We start from the raw sequence: 15949 nt of genomic DNA, 5'->3' as shown, positions 1-15949 counted from the left end.
CATGCGAACATGCTACATTGATTTCTCAGGAAATCTAGTAACTGGTCGCAAAGGACGTGATCCAAGTCGTTCCGTACCATTACCCTGGCTTCACAAGCAATTTATTTCTGGTACCCAAGAAATGGGGCGGAGTCCGCCTAGTCCTAAACCTTTGTCCTCTGAACGCCTTTCTTCGGTACCAGCAAGGAAGGAGATGGCGTTTCTCATGCCCTGCATTCGGTCTATCATCGCCACCTTGGTGCTTCACCAAAGTAATGAAACCAGTAGTGTCCTTCTTTAGATCATAAGGAATCTGACAGAAAATTTACCTGGATGACAACCTTCTCCTCTCCAGTTCACCTTCCCTGCTGTACATCCACATTGGACAATACACCTACTCCAGAATTTGGGCTTCCTCATACACTGGGAGACGTCGGTGTTGATACCTTCACAGGATATAGAATTCCTAGGATTCCAGGTAAACTCCACCCACCAAGCAAAGGTCAGATGTGTACTGCGTACCCCAGAAATCTCAGCTAGCACGGGTGATAGGTCTCCTCACTTAGTCTATTCAAGGAATTTCTCCTGGCCCATTACATTATCGAGCACTTCAAAAACTAAAAGGCTCCTATCTGCGGGCTGGTCAATCTTACGAAATGCATCTTGCCCTGGATGTGGACTACAGAGAGGAGCTGTCATGGTGGCTCGCCCACACGGAGGCTTGGAATGGAAGGGCATTTTTTCAGATCTGCAATAAACTTGGCCATAGAGTCGGACACCAGCTTACACAGTTAAGGCGCACGTTGCGGGAACATTTCCACCGGTGGAAGATGGTCAAAGAATGAATCCTCATTTCACATCAATTGTCTGAAACTACTGGCAGGTTCCTTCGCCATCTGCAGCTTCACCCCCAGGAATATCACCTGTTGTGTCCTTCTCAACATGGACAATGTAATAGAGCAGCAGGAAATGCTAGCAGAATGCTTGGTTGTATAGGGAGAGGTATTAGCAGTAGAAAGAGGGAAGTGCTCATGCCATTGTACAGAACACTGGTGAGACCTCACTTGGAGTATTGTACGCAGTACTGTAGACCATATCTTCAGAAGGATATTGATACCTTAGAGAGAGTTCAGAGAAGGGCTACTAAACTGGTTCATGGATTGCAGGATAAAACTTACCAGGAAAGGTTAAAGGAAAGACGAGACAGGGGGGATATGATAGAAACATTTAAATACATAAAGGGAATCAACACAGAAAAGGAGGAGACTATATTTAAAAGAAGAAAAACTACCACAAGAAGAGGACATAGTCTTAAATTAGAGGGACAAAGGTTTAAAAATAATATCAGGAAGTATTACTTTACTGAGAGGGTAGTGGATGCATGGAATAGCCTTCCAGCTGAAGTGGTAGAGGTTAACACAGTAAAGGAGTTTAAGCATGCGTGGGATAGGCGTAAGGCTATCCTAACTATAAGATGGGACCAGAGACTAATGAAAGTATTTAGAAAATTGGGCAGACTAGATGGGCCGAATGGTTCTTATCTGCCGTCACATTCTATTTTTCTATGGACAATGTTTCAGCGGTAAGGTACATAAATGACCTGGGTTGCACAAAGTCGAAGATGTTGGCTCTGCTCGCCAAAGGCCTTTGGCAATTTTGCCTACGCAGCAACATTTTGGTTACAGCGGAACATATTCCAGGTCTGGACAATTCCATGGCAAAATGGAAATACACATACCTCCAAGCAACTGCACAAGCAAGTCTTTCACCATATTCAAGCACTTTGGGGTCCATTAGACGTCTATCTGTTTGCCTCACGACTGAACTTGGCTTGGCTACTTTCTGGGGACCAAGGACTGTCCCTGACGTTCCACAGTCAACTTTCACTCTCTTTGCAGAAGCACAAGGCACTTAAAACGCCTACAACACTGCATGGTGATCACTGGCTGATGTAGTGCCTAGTGCGGACAGTGGATCCCGTATCTGCCCCTCTGAATATTATACCGCATTTTCTTGCCTCAATGTTTGAAATGGGCAAAGCGTACCGTACGATCAAGCTATATACATCAGCTATATCGGCAGGAAATAATGGCATCACGGGTATGGCCATTGGAAAACACCCTTTTGTTTGCCGCCGTCTTAAAGGGATTCGTTTTTCAAGACCTCCATGAGCTAGGTACTTTCACACAAGCAACTGTCTGTGAAGTTACTCCTATAATTTTGCCTGATTTCATGTAAACAGGTTTCAGATATCAGGGCGCTGGACTGGAATGCTATCACGTTTCGACCCTGAGGGGTGCCTCTGGATATATCCCGCAGGACAAAATCCTCGACCAAACCAGGTTCTACCCTAATTTTTCCTACAAGCCGACCCTGTATCCGGTCCAATGTTTGAAAGAATATCTAAATCTCATGGCCCCTTTTCCGCCTTCCAAGACAACGCTCTGTTTATCTCATTCTGTAGATCCCATCTTCCGGTTTCATCTCAAACAATAGCCCGTTGGACCCGATCGTTGCTTTCTATTGCTGGGGTAGATGTGCCAATTTTCTTGTCCCACTCAGTCAGAGGGCATATGGCCACCAAGGTTTCCATGATGGGTTGTCTATTGACCAATCCGCTGCTTACAGAATATTTTCCAAAGGAGTAGACTTTTTCGCGATTTTTACTTCCGTCGCATCGATAATTTTTCTTTCACAGATAGTAGCTCAGCTTTAAAACTGCATATTGCGAGCCTCCGTTTATTTAATAAAATAAAATTCACAGATTTTACTATTTACATGATGTAAAGTCATGATTTTATTAATGACACGGAGGCGAGTATTGTTCCTTCCCACCCATCCCATGGAGAATATATAATTCCAGTAGCTACCTATTACTGTAAATATTGAATTATATTTCCGATAGAATATAGATTTTCTTTGGTTATGTTGCCAAGTTGGTGTATATTTACATGGGTTTGTATATTTTATGTATAATCATCTATATGGATGTTAGATGTACTCCTGAAGTTGGGAGACTGGATTTTACCATATTCTTTTTTGTTATTTTCTCTTCTAGCCTGAATTTGTCGTGTGGACATGCTACAGAATTTTGTTTTATGGTTTAAGTTGGTTTAGTTACAGATACAGATACAAACAATGACACACATATGGCTGTACAGACACAAAAAAAATATCTGCAAATCCTCAACTATACACATGTATGCAGACGACACTGTAAGCTACCACAGTTTGAGGCTGTGCTCCAAAACCTCCACTATATGCATGTATGCAGACGACGCTAATCTACGCTAGTAACCCCAAGCTACCACAGCTTGATGAACAATGATCTTTGGAACTGTACATAAATTACGTAAACTACAAAATCAACAACTGTGTATCAGAACAAATTCAAATAGATATTTAAAAGAGCAGATTGCTGTCTGTGTGCTATGTATGTTGCTAGACCCCAATCTATCCTTTGGCCTTCACATTAAATCTCTTCAAAACTTTACCCAAAACTAGGTGCCCTGTACAGAAACAAGCCCTACAGTTGGGAAACTGATAGTGCAACAAATGCTAATGCTGGTCATTGATTATGGGGATGTAGTGTATGCACCCGCACCGCAAACCCACCTTAATAAACGTAATGTTATACAATTAGTTCTGCCGCTTTGTACTAGAATGTAATTACTTTACCCACCACTGTGACATGTTAAAGAGTTAAACTGGCTATAGCTGGAATCCAGACGCATTCTTCATCTTTCCAGCATTGTGCATAAGAGCAATTCTGGGTAGCTCCACCCTACCCGAGTAGAATGTTCTCCCCAGCTGTTCCCACCTCCTATAACCTCTGATCCAGTACTAGCACGATATTTAGCATACCGCAATACAAAAATAAAGTGGCTCGATCCTCCTTTTCCTACAGAGCTCCGCAATTATGGAATAACCTCAGGGACACAGTCAAGTCTTCATTCAATCTAAAATCTTTTAAGAGATCTATGGCAATATACCTCAGCACAGAATGCACCTGTCATGGTTGAATATATTTATTACCTGTTATGTATTACATTTATATAGGAGTGCAATGTGTATGTATATATATTTAAAAACAAGAGAAATCTCAGTGTATCCATCCTGGTAAAATATTTTATAAATAAATAATACAAACATTGAAACACATGCAGGCACACAATGTACATACACACTGATACAAACATTGCAACACATGCTGACAAAAAGGTACAATCACTGACACATTTACAGACACATACAAACCCATAGATACAAATATTGAAACATGCAAACACTAACACACATATAGCTACACTGACACGCGCAGATATAAACACTAAATACACACACACATACAACCATCGAAAACACACATCCAGATCAGAATTTTAGCCACCCTCCAGTATCTTGCCTTGTAGGAGCAGGTGGGTGACTTCTGCTGACTGGGGCTGGTTGCCCCACCCCCCTCGGTGCGGTGTCTGTGTGAGCTGGGAAGAAGTGCCCAGTGCACTCTCACTTCCTCTCAGCAGATTAGAAGGGGCCCAGTCACGCTATTAAATCGGCACAGCGCATGACGAGGCCTCTCATGGCACAAGTCCATTGGAAGGCCTTACGTGCATGGGCACTCGATGGAACCACTCACGATTTGTGTGCAGCTGCACCGCCGATATTAGATTTTTTTTTTGCGCATACCCCAGAGGCACTGGATTGTACCCCTGGGGGTACTTGTACCACGGGTTGGGATCGCCTAGTGTAAAATGCATGCAGGGTTAAAGATGTTAGAAATGGCTGGGGGTATGGTTTTAGTGGGGTTAAGATCAGAGTGAATTACATAGGATTTAAAGTTCTAGAGGGGTTATAGTTTGGTGTAAGGGTTGTTTACATTATTGAACTTGGGGTCAGAGTTCGGTAACTCCCTGTTTACAATTGGGGTCAGTGGAGTGTTTAATTAACCCCTTAAGACCGCAGGACGTACTATGCCGTCCTTATTTTGGTGGCTCTAAAAGCCGCAGGACGGCATAGTACGTCCTGCGATCTTATGTACTTACCCGGTCGCCGGCGATCCCACGCCGGCGATCGCGGTATGGGGGACTTGCCTGGGAGCCCAGGGAGTCCCCCTGCGTCCTCTTCAGCCGCCCAGGGCCATGTGATCGCGAGGTCCTTGCGAGGACCCCGCGATCACATGGACGGCATAGCCGTCCAAGGCATTGCCAGCAGGGGGAGTGCCTGTAATGACAGGTACTCCCCCTGCTGTCTGAAAAAAAAAAAAAAAATGTTAAAACAGTGTAAAAATAAATTATATATACTTAGATCATATATATATTTATTATATATATGATCTAAGTATATATATATATACACACATATACACACATACACATAAATATGCATACACTGTCTACGTGTATTTTAATATTAATATATACATAATTATATATATATTAATATCAAAATACACGTACAATGATATTGATTAAATATATATATAATTTTCATTATATATATATTTATATATAATAAAAAATAAATAAATATATAAATACGTTTAAAAAAAAAATAAAAAAATAAAAAAAAAATAGATAAAAAATATATAAACATGCGTAATTTCGTTCTAACTGTATTTTAAAATTAATATATATATATTGATATCAAAATACATGTAGAACGAAATAATATATATATCTATATACATAAGTATATACGTATATATCACTATGTATATACCTATATATAAATAAAAATAATTAAAAAAAACTATATACATATATTTACACACACATATATATATACACACACATATATATATAATAATTCTACGCATATATTTATGTAATAATTTTACATAATTAGGTCATTTTATTAATTACAATTTGCAGGACCTGCCTGCCAACCCAGGACAAAAGTTCAGGGAATTACATTGTCTAGCACTATATTTAACTCTGTAACTTTCCAAGACACCATGAAACCTGTACATGGGGGGTACTGTTTTACTCGGAAGACTTCGCTGAACACAAATATTAGTGTTTCGAAACAGTAAAATATATTACAACGACGATATCGTCAGTGACAGTGAAATTTTTTGCATTTTTCACACACAAATGGCACTTACACTGACGATATAATTGTTGTGATACGTTTTACTGTTTTGAAACACTAATATTTGTGTTCAGCGAAGTCTCCTGAGTATAACAGTACCCCTCATGTACAGTTTTTATGGTGTTTTCAAAAGTTACAGAGTCAAATATAAGGTTTGCGTTTCAGTTTTTTCACATTAAAATTCGCCAGGTTGCCTTTGAGACCGTATGGTAGCCCAGGAATGAAAATTATCCCCATGATGGCATACCATTTGCAATAGTAGACAACCCAGGGTATTGCAAATAGGGTATGTTCAGTTTTTTTAGTAGCCACTTAGTCACAAACACTGGCCAAAATTTGCGTTCAAATTTGTTTTTTGCATTTTCAAATATTAACACTAACTTTGGCCAGTGTTTGTGACCAAGTGGCTACTAAAAAAGACTGGACATACTCAATTTGCAATACCTTAGGTTGTCTACTTTTGCAAATGGTATGCCATCATGGGGGTAATTCTTATTTCTGGGCTACCATATGGTCTCAAAGGCAACGTAACCAATCCGGCGAATTTCAATGTAAAAAAACTGAAATATGTAACACGCTATATTTGACCCTGTAACTTCCCAAAACACCATAAAACCTGTACATAGGGGGTACTGTTTTACACGCGAGACATCGCTGAATACAAATATGTGTATTGTATTGCAGTAAAAGCAAACAGTATTATGACATTCACAGTTAGAATGTCACGTAGAACTAAAAAAAATTAAAAAATTCTTATTTTCTCCCATTTTTAAAATATTTTTTTCATATTAAATTATGTTCCATACCTAAATATTTGATGTTAAACGAAAGCCCCGTTTCCCCTGAATAAAATGATATATAATAATGGGGGGTGCATTTAATATGAAAGAGGTGAATTATGGTTGGACAGACATATAGCGCAAATGCCAGGTTTTGTTTACGTTTTTTTGGATCACAACTTGTACATTTGGCTGCGGTCTTAAGGGGTTAAACCTAGATTTTGCGCTGTTTGTTCCACCGTAATTTGAGGGCTTCTCTTTAACCCCTTAAGGACACATGACATGTCATGATTCCCTTTTATTCCAGAAGTTTGGTCCTTAAGGGGTTAAGTGACCCACCATGGTTTAGTATTTTTTATTAAAAAGGACAGAAAGGGCTTTTTTTTTTTTTTTTTTTTTTTTTAAATACTTTTTTTTTTTGGGAATGTCAGGTATTGACAAGTGCACATATAGCAGTAATAGGTAATATAAGAAATCAAACAAAGTTAGTATGTAGGACATAAAATAGCGATCGGCATTCCAAACATTTTGGATTTTAAAATTTAACAAAAGGAAAATATTTTGATAATCGGTGGGCAGAGAGCCACTCCCTGATCCAGTCAACTTCCTCATCCTAGCCCCCTCCCAGCAGAGAAAGTACATTTTTCCAACCTAAAGTAGAAGAATGAAGAAGAACCATGTTTTCTCAGACTTATTAGAATTTTGGATAGGTCAATTGGACCGAGAAGTGGGGCAGTTGATCATAAGCCATAATCAGTCCAGTCGTGTAGCAAATGAATAAATATAAAACTGAATATCTAAGAAAATCAGACTCACAAGTTGCCGATCTGCAGTTCACTCCCTACCTATCCAACAAAAAAACGTGTACACCAGACTAGCTCTAATCTTAGATATAAACCAACGGATGTAAGTTCTCAATGTTAGATGAAGTTGATGAAGGGAGTAAGAAGCCTACATCCTTTTAAATATCCTATATGTATATGTAACAAGACATTAAAATGACACTCTAGGCACCCAGACCACTTCATCTGATTAAAGTGGTCTGGGGGTAGTTGTCCCTGTCACCTTAACTCTAGAAGGTTAGAGAAACTTCAATGTTTACATTGCAGGGGTAAGACTTCCAGACAACCACTAGAGGCACTTCCTGCAGTTTCAGAGTTAACTGTGAAACACTGTGCATGAGAACATCCAGCGTCTTGCAAATCTCCATAGGAAAGCATTAATTCAATGCTTTCTAATGGGGTAGGGCTAATACTCTCTCGCCACGCATCCGAATTAGGTGCCCCCGTGTGCAGACGTTTGAGGAACTGGAGCCAGCACAGAGGGACCGCGGCACTGGAATCCGGTAAGTGGTTAAAGGATTTTTAGCCCTTTCAGTGCAGAGGGGCACTATAGTGTTAAGAATACAGCTTTGTATTCCTAACACTAAAATGTTCCTTAACGTGTGAAAAATAATTGTTACAAATTGGGTTGTAAGAATTTTATTCATTTTTACACATCCAGTGCAACTAAAGAAAAATAACTCAATAGATTCATATATTAGTCCTGATTGTTAAATGCCTCATATTTCTAGGATCTTAAATTAAACTCAAAACCTATATCACTTACCCCACCAGCTATACCATTTCTAATCCTAAACCTTGGCGTTACTAACTGTATACCTAAACTTAACCCTACACTACCCCTAATTCTAAAGCATCATGAACATATACCATACACCAACAATAAGGAATAACTTCTGCTAATATTAGATGGATTTCATAGTTAAAGCAGTATAGAACGGTATGTGACCACCATCGACTGGCTGTTTTTAGTATTAGAGATTTTCCTGTAATGCTGAAACTTCAGCATGCAGCCTGTGCTCACAGTGTGATCGCTGTGCCGCTCGCAAGGCCCACCACTGTTCATAATGGGCAGAAAGGCATGGAAGCTGAGAATCCCTCTGGCTGAGCACAATCTGCTCAGCCACGGTGTTCAAGGCATTTTTACATGGTCTAACTTTGAGCGCTGCATACAGCACATCGGTTAGTCTGGGAACACTAAAATTGTCCCCAGCTGACAGAGGGGTGCCCCAGTTACTGATTGATACCAGAGTCTCCTGATGTCAGCAAGGATTTTACCCTGCTCACACCGCATTGCAGCACATGGGTATTTAAATCCCCCATTAAAGGGCTGCATGCAGTGCTCACTATGAGACTACATACTGCTCATCTGTAAGTCTGGGGTCACTAAAAAAAATAGTCGCAGCTGAAAGAGGGAATTTAACCCTGCCCAAACCAAAATGTTAGGAGATGTACTGTATTGCCCAGTATTGTTAGGACATAATGATTCATCCCAACATTGTGAAGGGATTAAGATAAGTCTCGAAGGACCTGTTCTACAGTGTCCCATTTCCTGTGTGAGAGGCTATTAGTGGGCAGAAGGGAAATGATCCCTTACACTTATTGTTCAGCCTCACAGACGAGGAGGAGTTAAAACAGCCTTTACACCCTCTAACGGTTCTGTAGCCTCCTATGCTCGATAGCAAGACTGACTGGACTACGGAGGCCACTGGCCAGGGCTCCTGGTACTCATATCTCCCCATCAGCCCATTTGAGCTCCAGACACTACCTACAGGAGAGGCCCCTGTAAGCAAGTGCCTGCACAGCTCAACTAGAAATCTGCCACTGCCTTCTTTTCCTTAAGGAGTAACTAAAGTGGAGGAACTGAGAAGGTAATATAGATCTGCTTAGGGCTAGGGGTCTCTGCAGGAGGGGGGGGGGGGATTGGCACACTATGGAAGCGCATGCACTGTTATTTATCCCCATTTATTATTTTGAAGTCAGCAGTGTGCACACTTATCTATCATTAGTTTTGTTTGTACCACCTGGCAGTTGCAGACTGAAGTATCTGTTTGAGTAAACTGAACATTCACAATCTGCCTCTACATTACAGGGACACCAAATACCAAAACAACTTTAGTTTACTGCATAGATCATACTCCTGCAGTCTTACTGCTCAATTTTATAACATGACAGGAGGCTTCGTATTTGCTTAAGACTTTCTTTACTTAAGCTTCACAGCAGCACTTTTTTACTTAGTAACAGGATAACCAATCAGAAAAATTTAACATGGTATAAAAGTCCCTCCCTGTGACGTCACTCCCTCTTTCTTTGCTGCTTCACACCAGTACAGGTCAGAGTGCCACTGTCTCCTACTTTTCTGTGGTTTCTGTGGTTTATTCTTTATTCTTTATTTTTTACCTATCCGTTTCTGTCATAATTTCACTTTATATATGGTTTTTATTCCTAGGCGTTTGTTTCCTACCCTATCTTATTTTTTCCCTAAGTTTCTCTTAACTTAGTTCTTATTTCTACCTTATTTTTCTTTTCTCATTCTTACAGTTACATTTCTGTTTTGTATATCTATCGAATGTATTATATTTAAATTTTCAAATATACCGTTTTTAACAGTCCGGGTTGCGGTCGGCATATTTTGCCCCGTTTTCCCGGGCTTTCTGGGCCGTGGAGAACGCCTCCAGCGGCCCCGAGCGCGCACGGCGGCCATCTTGGATCTCGCACACCTCTGCGAGATCCAAACGGCCGCTTCTCTTCCTTGTGCGCATGAGCACGATCGCGGCGGCCATTTTCTTGGAGCCGCGATCGGAGCCCAAATAGCCGCACGGCGGCCATTTTAACTGCACTTCAGCAGTTCCTTTATTTCTAACACCTGGATAAAGATATATATATATTTTACACTACTATTTTTCAGATAATAATAATATTACCTCAGAGTAGGCTTGATTTCACTCCCCTTGGAAATACCTCACTCTGTAATTTCAATTTGATGAGTTACTGGCTTATACTACTCCCCCTGGTGGTGAATTGAAAGTACTACTTGGAACCAAATATTTATATTTCGGTTTTATATTCAACATCTCATTACTGTTGGGATTACCCCATTACCATTCAACCTGAGTTTTTCATCACATTTATACTGATTTATTGTAAGATTAAATCCCTAAATATATTTATGATTGCTGTTATGATATACAGCCCATGATTGGCCCGCTTTGTCTGTGCCGCTATACCTCTATACGGGTTTGAAATATTACTCCCTGAGGTTATTAAGTCTGGGTGACCCCCAGCTACAGCTTGCACTGTTTTAAAACATTTTAATAAAGTTTTGTGTTATTTCGGACGGCCTCAAATACATTCTAATGCTGGCCTATTCTGCCCCATAGGTATCATCACTATTGCTATGGAGGCTTCAATCCAAGACCAAAACTTACAAGCTGTTATTAATGCGGCTGTTGCCGCTTCACTGGAAAAGGCCCTGGCTCGGGTGCTGCCCATTGAGCCTAAAGACCCAAAAACTTCTGAGCCCCCGCCTTCTGAGGAAGAGGCGGATGATTCAGATTCCACAAGAAGGAACCCTTCCAAACCCAATAAAAGATATTGGAAAGGGGATGGGCCAGAACCCCTCAAACGCAAGGGGAAAGAACCGGCAAAACGCCCGAAACAGACTGACACCAAAACTAAACATCCCGTGCAACCTACTCTGTCAGAGGAAGAGGACGACTCCTTTGATTTACACCCCTTGGCCATCCTAGATGAGTGGCAAGCCGACCACTCTTCTGAAGATGAAGAAGACTGGCCTGTGGCTTCTTTTAAAGGGGCACCTTTCCCTCAAGATTTTAATAGGGATCTCACAACAGCGGATTCTGTACCCGAACAGAACCCTTCGGAAGACGCCGAAACCTTTATGGATACACTGGGTCAACCCCTATTTGACCCACGGCATATCAGATATCCTCGGTCTTCGGAATGGTCACTCCCATTTCATCTCTCCCAATATATCCATTTCTGGATCAGGAGACCACTAGACCGAGAGGTCCGCAAGCGCCTAAGAGCGGAATGCCCTAGGCCGACCTTGCCGGACAAGGTAGCCATGACCCCGGAGTTCGATCCAATGCTCTGCACATACCTAGCCAGAACTGGCCGTGACCCTAAAAAGGGCATTGAGCGCAGCCTACGCCTCACCCAGGACAAGATGTTGGATGTCCTGGGGCCCCTGGCAAGAATTCTACTTTTGGCTGATGAAGCCCTCACTAACGAGGGCCCCTTAGACCCATCGGTTATAAGAGAATGGGCACTACGCTCCATTTGCCTGCTGGGCAATGCAAATACTTCCCTATGTACGGAGCGTAGAAAAGCAGTGCTGCTGCGTATGGATGCCAAATTAACTGATCTGGGCACCAAAGAATTGGGCCCCAAGGCTAAGGGTCTATTATTTGGAGAACCCTATATCAAAGAGTTACACAAGCATGTAAACTTATACACTACTTTGAACAAAGCACAATCATCCATGAAAAGAGTATTCCACCAACAACCCTCTCGGGTTTTTGGAAGGGCTGGCCGTTCAAGGGGTCGTACAGTCAGCCGCTTCTGGGCCTCAGGCCAACGCCAGCGACCCCCCACCTCATCCTTCTTCCCCAACTACCAGTCAAGGGGTTTCTACACCCAAAGAGCAGACAGGGGAAGAGGAAGCAGAGCCCGTGGACGCAACAGATACCCTACAGGTGAGACTTCCTACCTTTCATCTTACTACGATTTATCATGCGGGCAGGTTATTACATTGTCTAGATATGTGGAAGACGCTGTCTTCAGATACCTGGGTTCTAAACACAGTCCGGGGTTATTTGATAGAATTTTATTCTCTTCCTACTCAAACAGGTTTTCCCCATTACCCGATAATGTCGAGAGCTCAAACCACCCTCCTCGATTCGGAACTACGTTCCTTACTAACAAAAGGAGCTATTCAACCAGCTCCACACGACAAAGGCTTCCTAAGTTCCATCTTCCTAGTCAAGAAGAAATCAGGGGAATTTCGCCCAGTAATCAACCTTCGTCAGTTGAATACTTTCGTGATATACAGGCATTTCAAAATGGAAGGGATTCATCTACTCAGGGACATCCTCCGACCAGGAGATTGGTTCACCAGACTCGACCTCAAGGATGCCTACCTCTCCGTACCGGTACATACATCCAGCCGACGTTTCCTCCGCTTTCTTTGGCACCACCGGGTCTTCCAATTCACCTGCCTTCCATTCGGCCTGAGTTCCGCTCCATGGTGCTTCACCAAACTACTCAAACCAGTCACCGCGCATCTTCGAGCAAGAGGCATTCGCTGCCTAATCTACCTCGACGACCTCTTACTACTCTGCGACGACGCATCCAGTCTACAGTCACAAACGAACTACGCATCTTCATTGATCGAATCCTTGGGATTCGTCATCAACAAGGCGAAATCCTCACTGACTCCATCCCAAATTATTCAATTTCTCGGCTTCGAGATCGACTCCTCTACCTGTGTTCTCCGCCTACCTCAAGCCAAACTAACTGCGATCAGGAAGGAACTACGCAAGACGCTTCGACAAGTGGATATCCCTCTCCGAGGTTTAGCTCGGATTGTAGGCCTACTTTCGGCTTCCATTCAGGCGATCTACCCAGGTCCCCTCCATTATCGGGCCATGCAACGTCTGAAGGCTCAGTTCCTCCAGACCCATCCATCATACGACCAGAGGGTCCCGATCACTACCGAGGTGAGGGAGGAACTCAACTGGTGGCTCCGCCACATGTCTGCCTGGAATGGCAAAGCAATTTTCGGCCCCACTCCAGACTTCGTGGTGGAATCAGACGCGAGCCTCCAAGGCTGGGGCGCAACTTGTCATGCAACTTCCACCGGGGGACCATGGACCGCGGCAGAACACTCTCTCCACATCAACTGTCTGGAGTTAATTGCAGGTTCGTTCGCAATCCGCAGTCTGGCCAACCACCTCTCAGACTGCTGTATCCTCCTTCGAATGGACAATATCTCAGCTGTCCAATACATCAACAAACTGGGAGGGGCCAGATCACGTACCCTATCCGAAGTGACAAAGGACATCTACAATTTTTGCTTCCAACGCAACATAACAATTCGAGCAGAATATCTCCCGGGAGAAACGAACATTACTGCGGATTGGTTCTCCCGATATTGGAGGGACGTCAGCGACTGGCGCCTGCACGAATCAGTTTTCTTCCACATCTCCAAGCTCCGAGGACCGTTTACTCTGGACCTTTTCGCCTCCCGAACGAATTTTCAAGTCCCACATTTCTTCAGCTGGCTACCAGACCCAGAATGCTTGGCGGTAGATGCCTTCCTTCAAAAGTGGCCGACAACGGGAGCCTACGCCTTCCCTCCCTTCGCAATGATCCCGAGAGTCCTTCTCCAGATCCGCAGACAACAAGTCACGCTGGTACTGCTCACCCCGCTCTGGCAGGGCCAAGCATGGTTCCCAGATCTCCTGGACCTATCCTGCCAACATCCCCTCCTTCTACCTCCATGGCCCAACCTGCTAGAGGACCCCCAAGGAAACCCTCATCCGATGATAATTCAGGGCCACCTCCAACTAGTGGCTTGGACTCTTTCAGGGGATCCTGGAATTTCGGAGAATTATCGCAGAGAACTAAGGAACTCCTCTGGGATTCTTGGGCACCTGGAACCAGAAGATGCTACCTTTCCTCCTGGGGTGCTTGGTGCAATTGGTGCCTGGAACGGAATACCGATCCCCTTACAGCCCCTAGACAGTTCATTTTGAATTTCCTCTCACATCTATTCGACTTAGGCCGCTCATACCGTTCCATCAACGTTGCCCGGTCAGCAATTTCAGCGGCCCACGTGCCTTTAGAGGGAGCTCCGGTTGGCCAGGACCCTTTGGTTTGTAGACTATTGCGGGGCATTAAACTAGCTCGCCCCCCAACACCGAAATACTCCCACCTATGGGACGTTAATGTCATGATTCGCTTCCTTGAAGCTTGGCCGAACAACGAGGATCTAACCCTACGTCAACTCTCAGCAAAATTCACTCTGTTACTTTGCCTCATCTCCTTCCGAAGAGTATCAGACGTTCGAGCATTCGACCATAACGCTATCAACTTCTCCCCAGAAGGTGTCACCTTTTCCGTATCCAGACGGACAAAATCAAACTCCTCTTCAGTTTTCTACCCTTATTTCCCTAACCATCCAAAATTGTGTGTGGTCTCTCTTCTCTCTCGTTATTTATCAGTCACCTCCTCTCTACGTTCAACCTCCTCCAGCCAACTATTGATCTCATACGTCCGACCCCATCATCCCGTATCAACCACAACCCTTGCCAGATGGCTTAGGTGGTTGCTCTCCCTAGCCGGGATTGAAACTTCCTTCGGAGCCCACTCCATCAGGGGTGCGGCGGCATCAGGAGCATTCAACGCTGGAGCCTCTCTTCGGGACATCCTTCACTCAGCAGACTGGTCCAGGGAACAGACGTTCCGCAACTTCTACTTTCGTCCAGCTGGGCACGCTTCCTTAGCCCTCCTGGGGGAGCGTTAAAACAGCAAATACGAAGCCTCCTGTCATGTTATAAAATTGTAGATTATGCTAGCTTTAGTGTACTGATAATCTTAATTTTATTAATGACAGGAGGCGAGTATTTCCCACCCATTCACCTTCGTTTCTTCCCCCCCCTTAGGTTGCCTCTTTAGGTAAGTTTATCTAAGATATGAGTAACACGCTATGTATATTCTACCAGGGGGGGCTAAGGATTTTTCTCCATGGTTATATAAATTAACACTTTAGGGGAGGTGGTCTATTATATATGATTTTTTCTAATTACTGGACACCATAATTTTAGAAGTCCAATTCTCGGATTAATCCTTGGTTTCGACTCTGCTCTCTCGTTTCAGCGTAAAGCCCCTCAAGAGGACAAGTCTAGCTGCTGTCTCATCTCAAGCTTCATCTCAGCTCTACTAGAAGTCATGTTTTCGTTCCTGTTCCCTCTCAAGCATCAACTTTCTCGTCTGGTTTTTCCGGATTTCTCATCGGTTCCCTTTACAGTTTTCCCGTTCCTTTTGTTCGCAGCCAGAAAGAGGGAGTGACGTCACAGGGAGGGACTTTTATACCATGTTAAATTTTTCTGATTGGTTATCCTGTTACTAAGTAAAAAAGTGCTGCTGTGAAGCTTAAGTAAAGAAAGTCTTAAGCAAATACTCGCCTCCTGTCATTAATAAAATTAAGATTATCAGTACACTAAAGCTAGCATA

The sequence above is a fragment of the Pelobates fuscus genome, chromosome 6 (genome assembly GCF_036172605.1).
Source record: "Pelobates fuscus isolate aPelFus1 chromosome 6, aPelFus1.pri, whole genome shotgun sequence".
Classification (NCBI taxonomy): domain Eukaryota; kingdom Metazoa; phylum Chordata; class Amphibia; order Anura; family Pelobatidae; genus Pelobates; species Pelobates fuscus.
The sequence above is the reverse complement of the archived record's forward strand: the minus strand, read 5'-3'. Positions refer to the sequence as shown.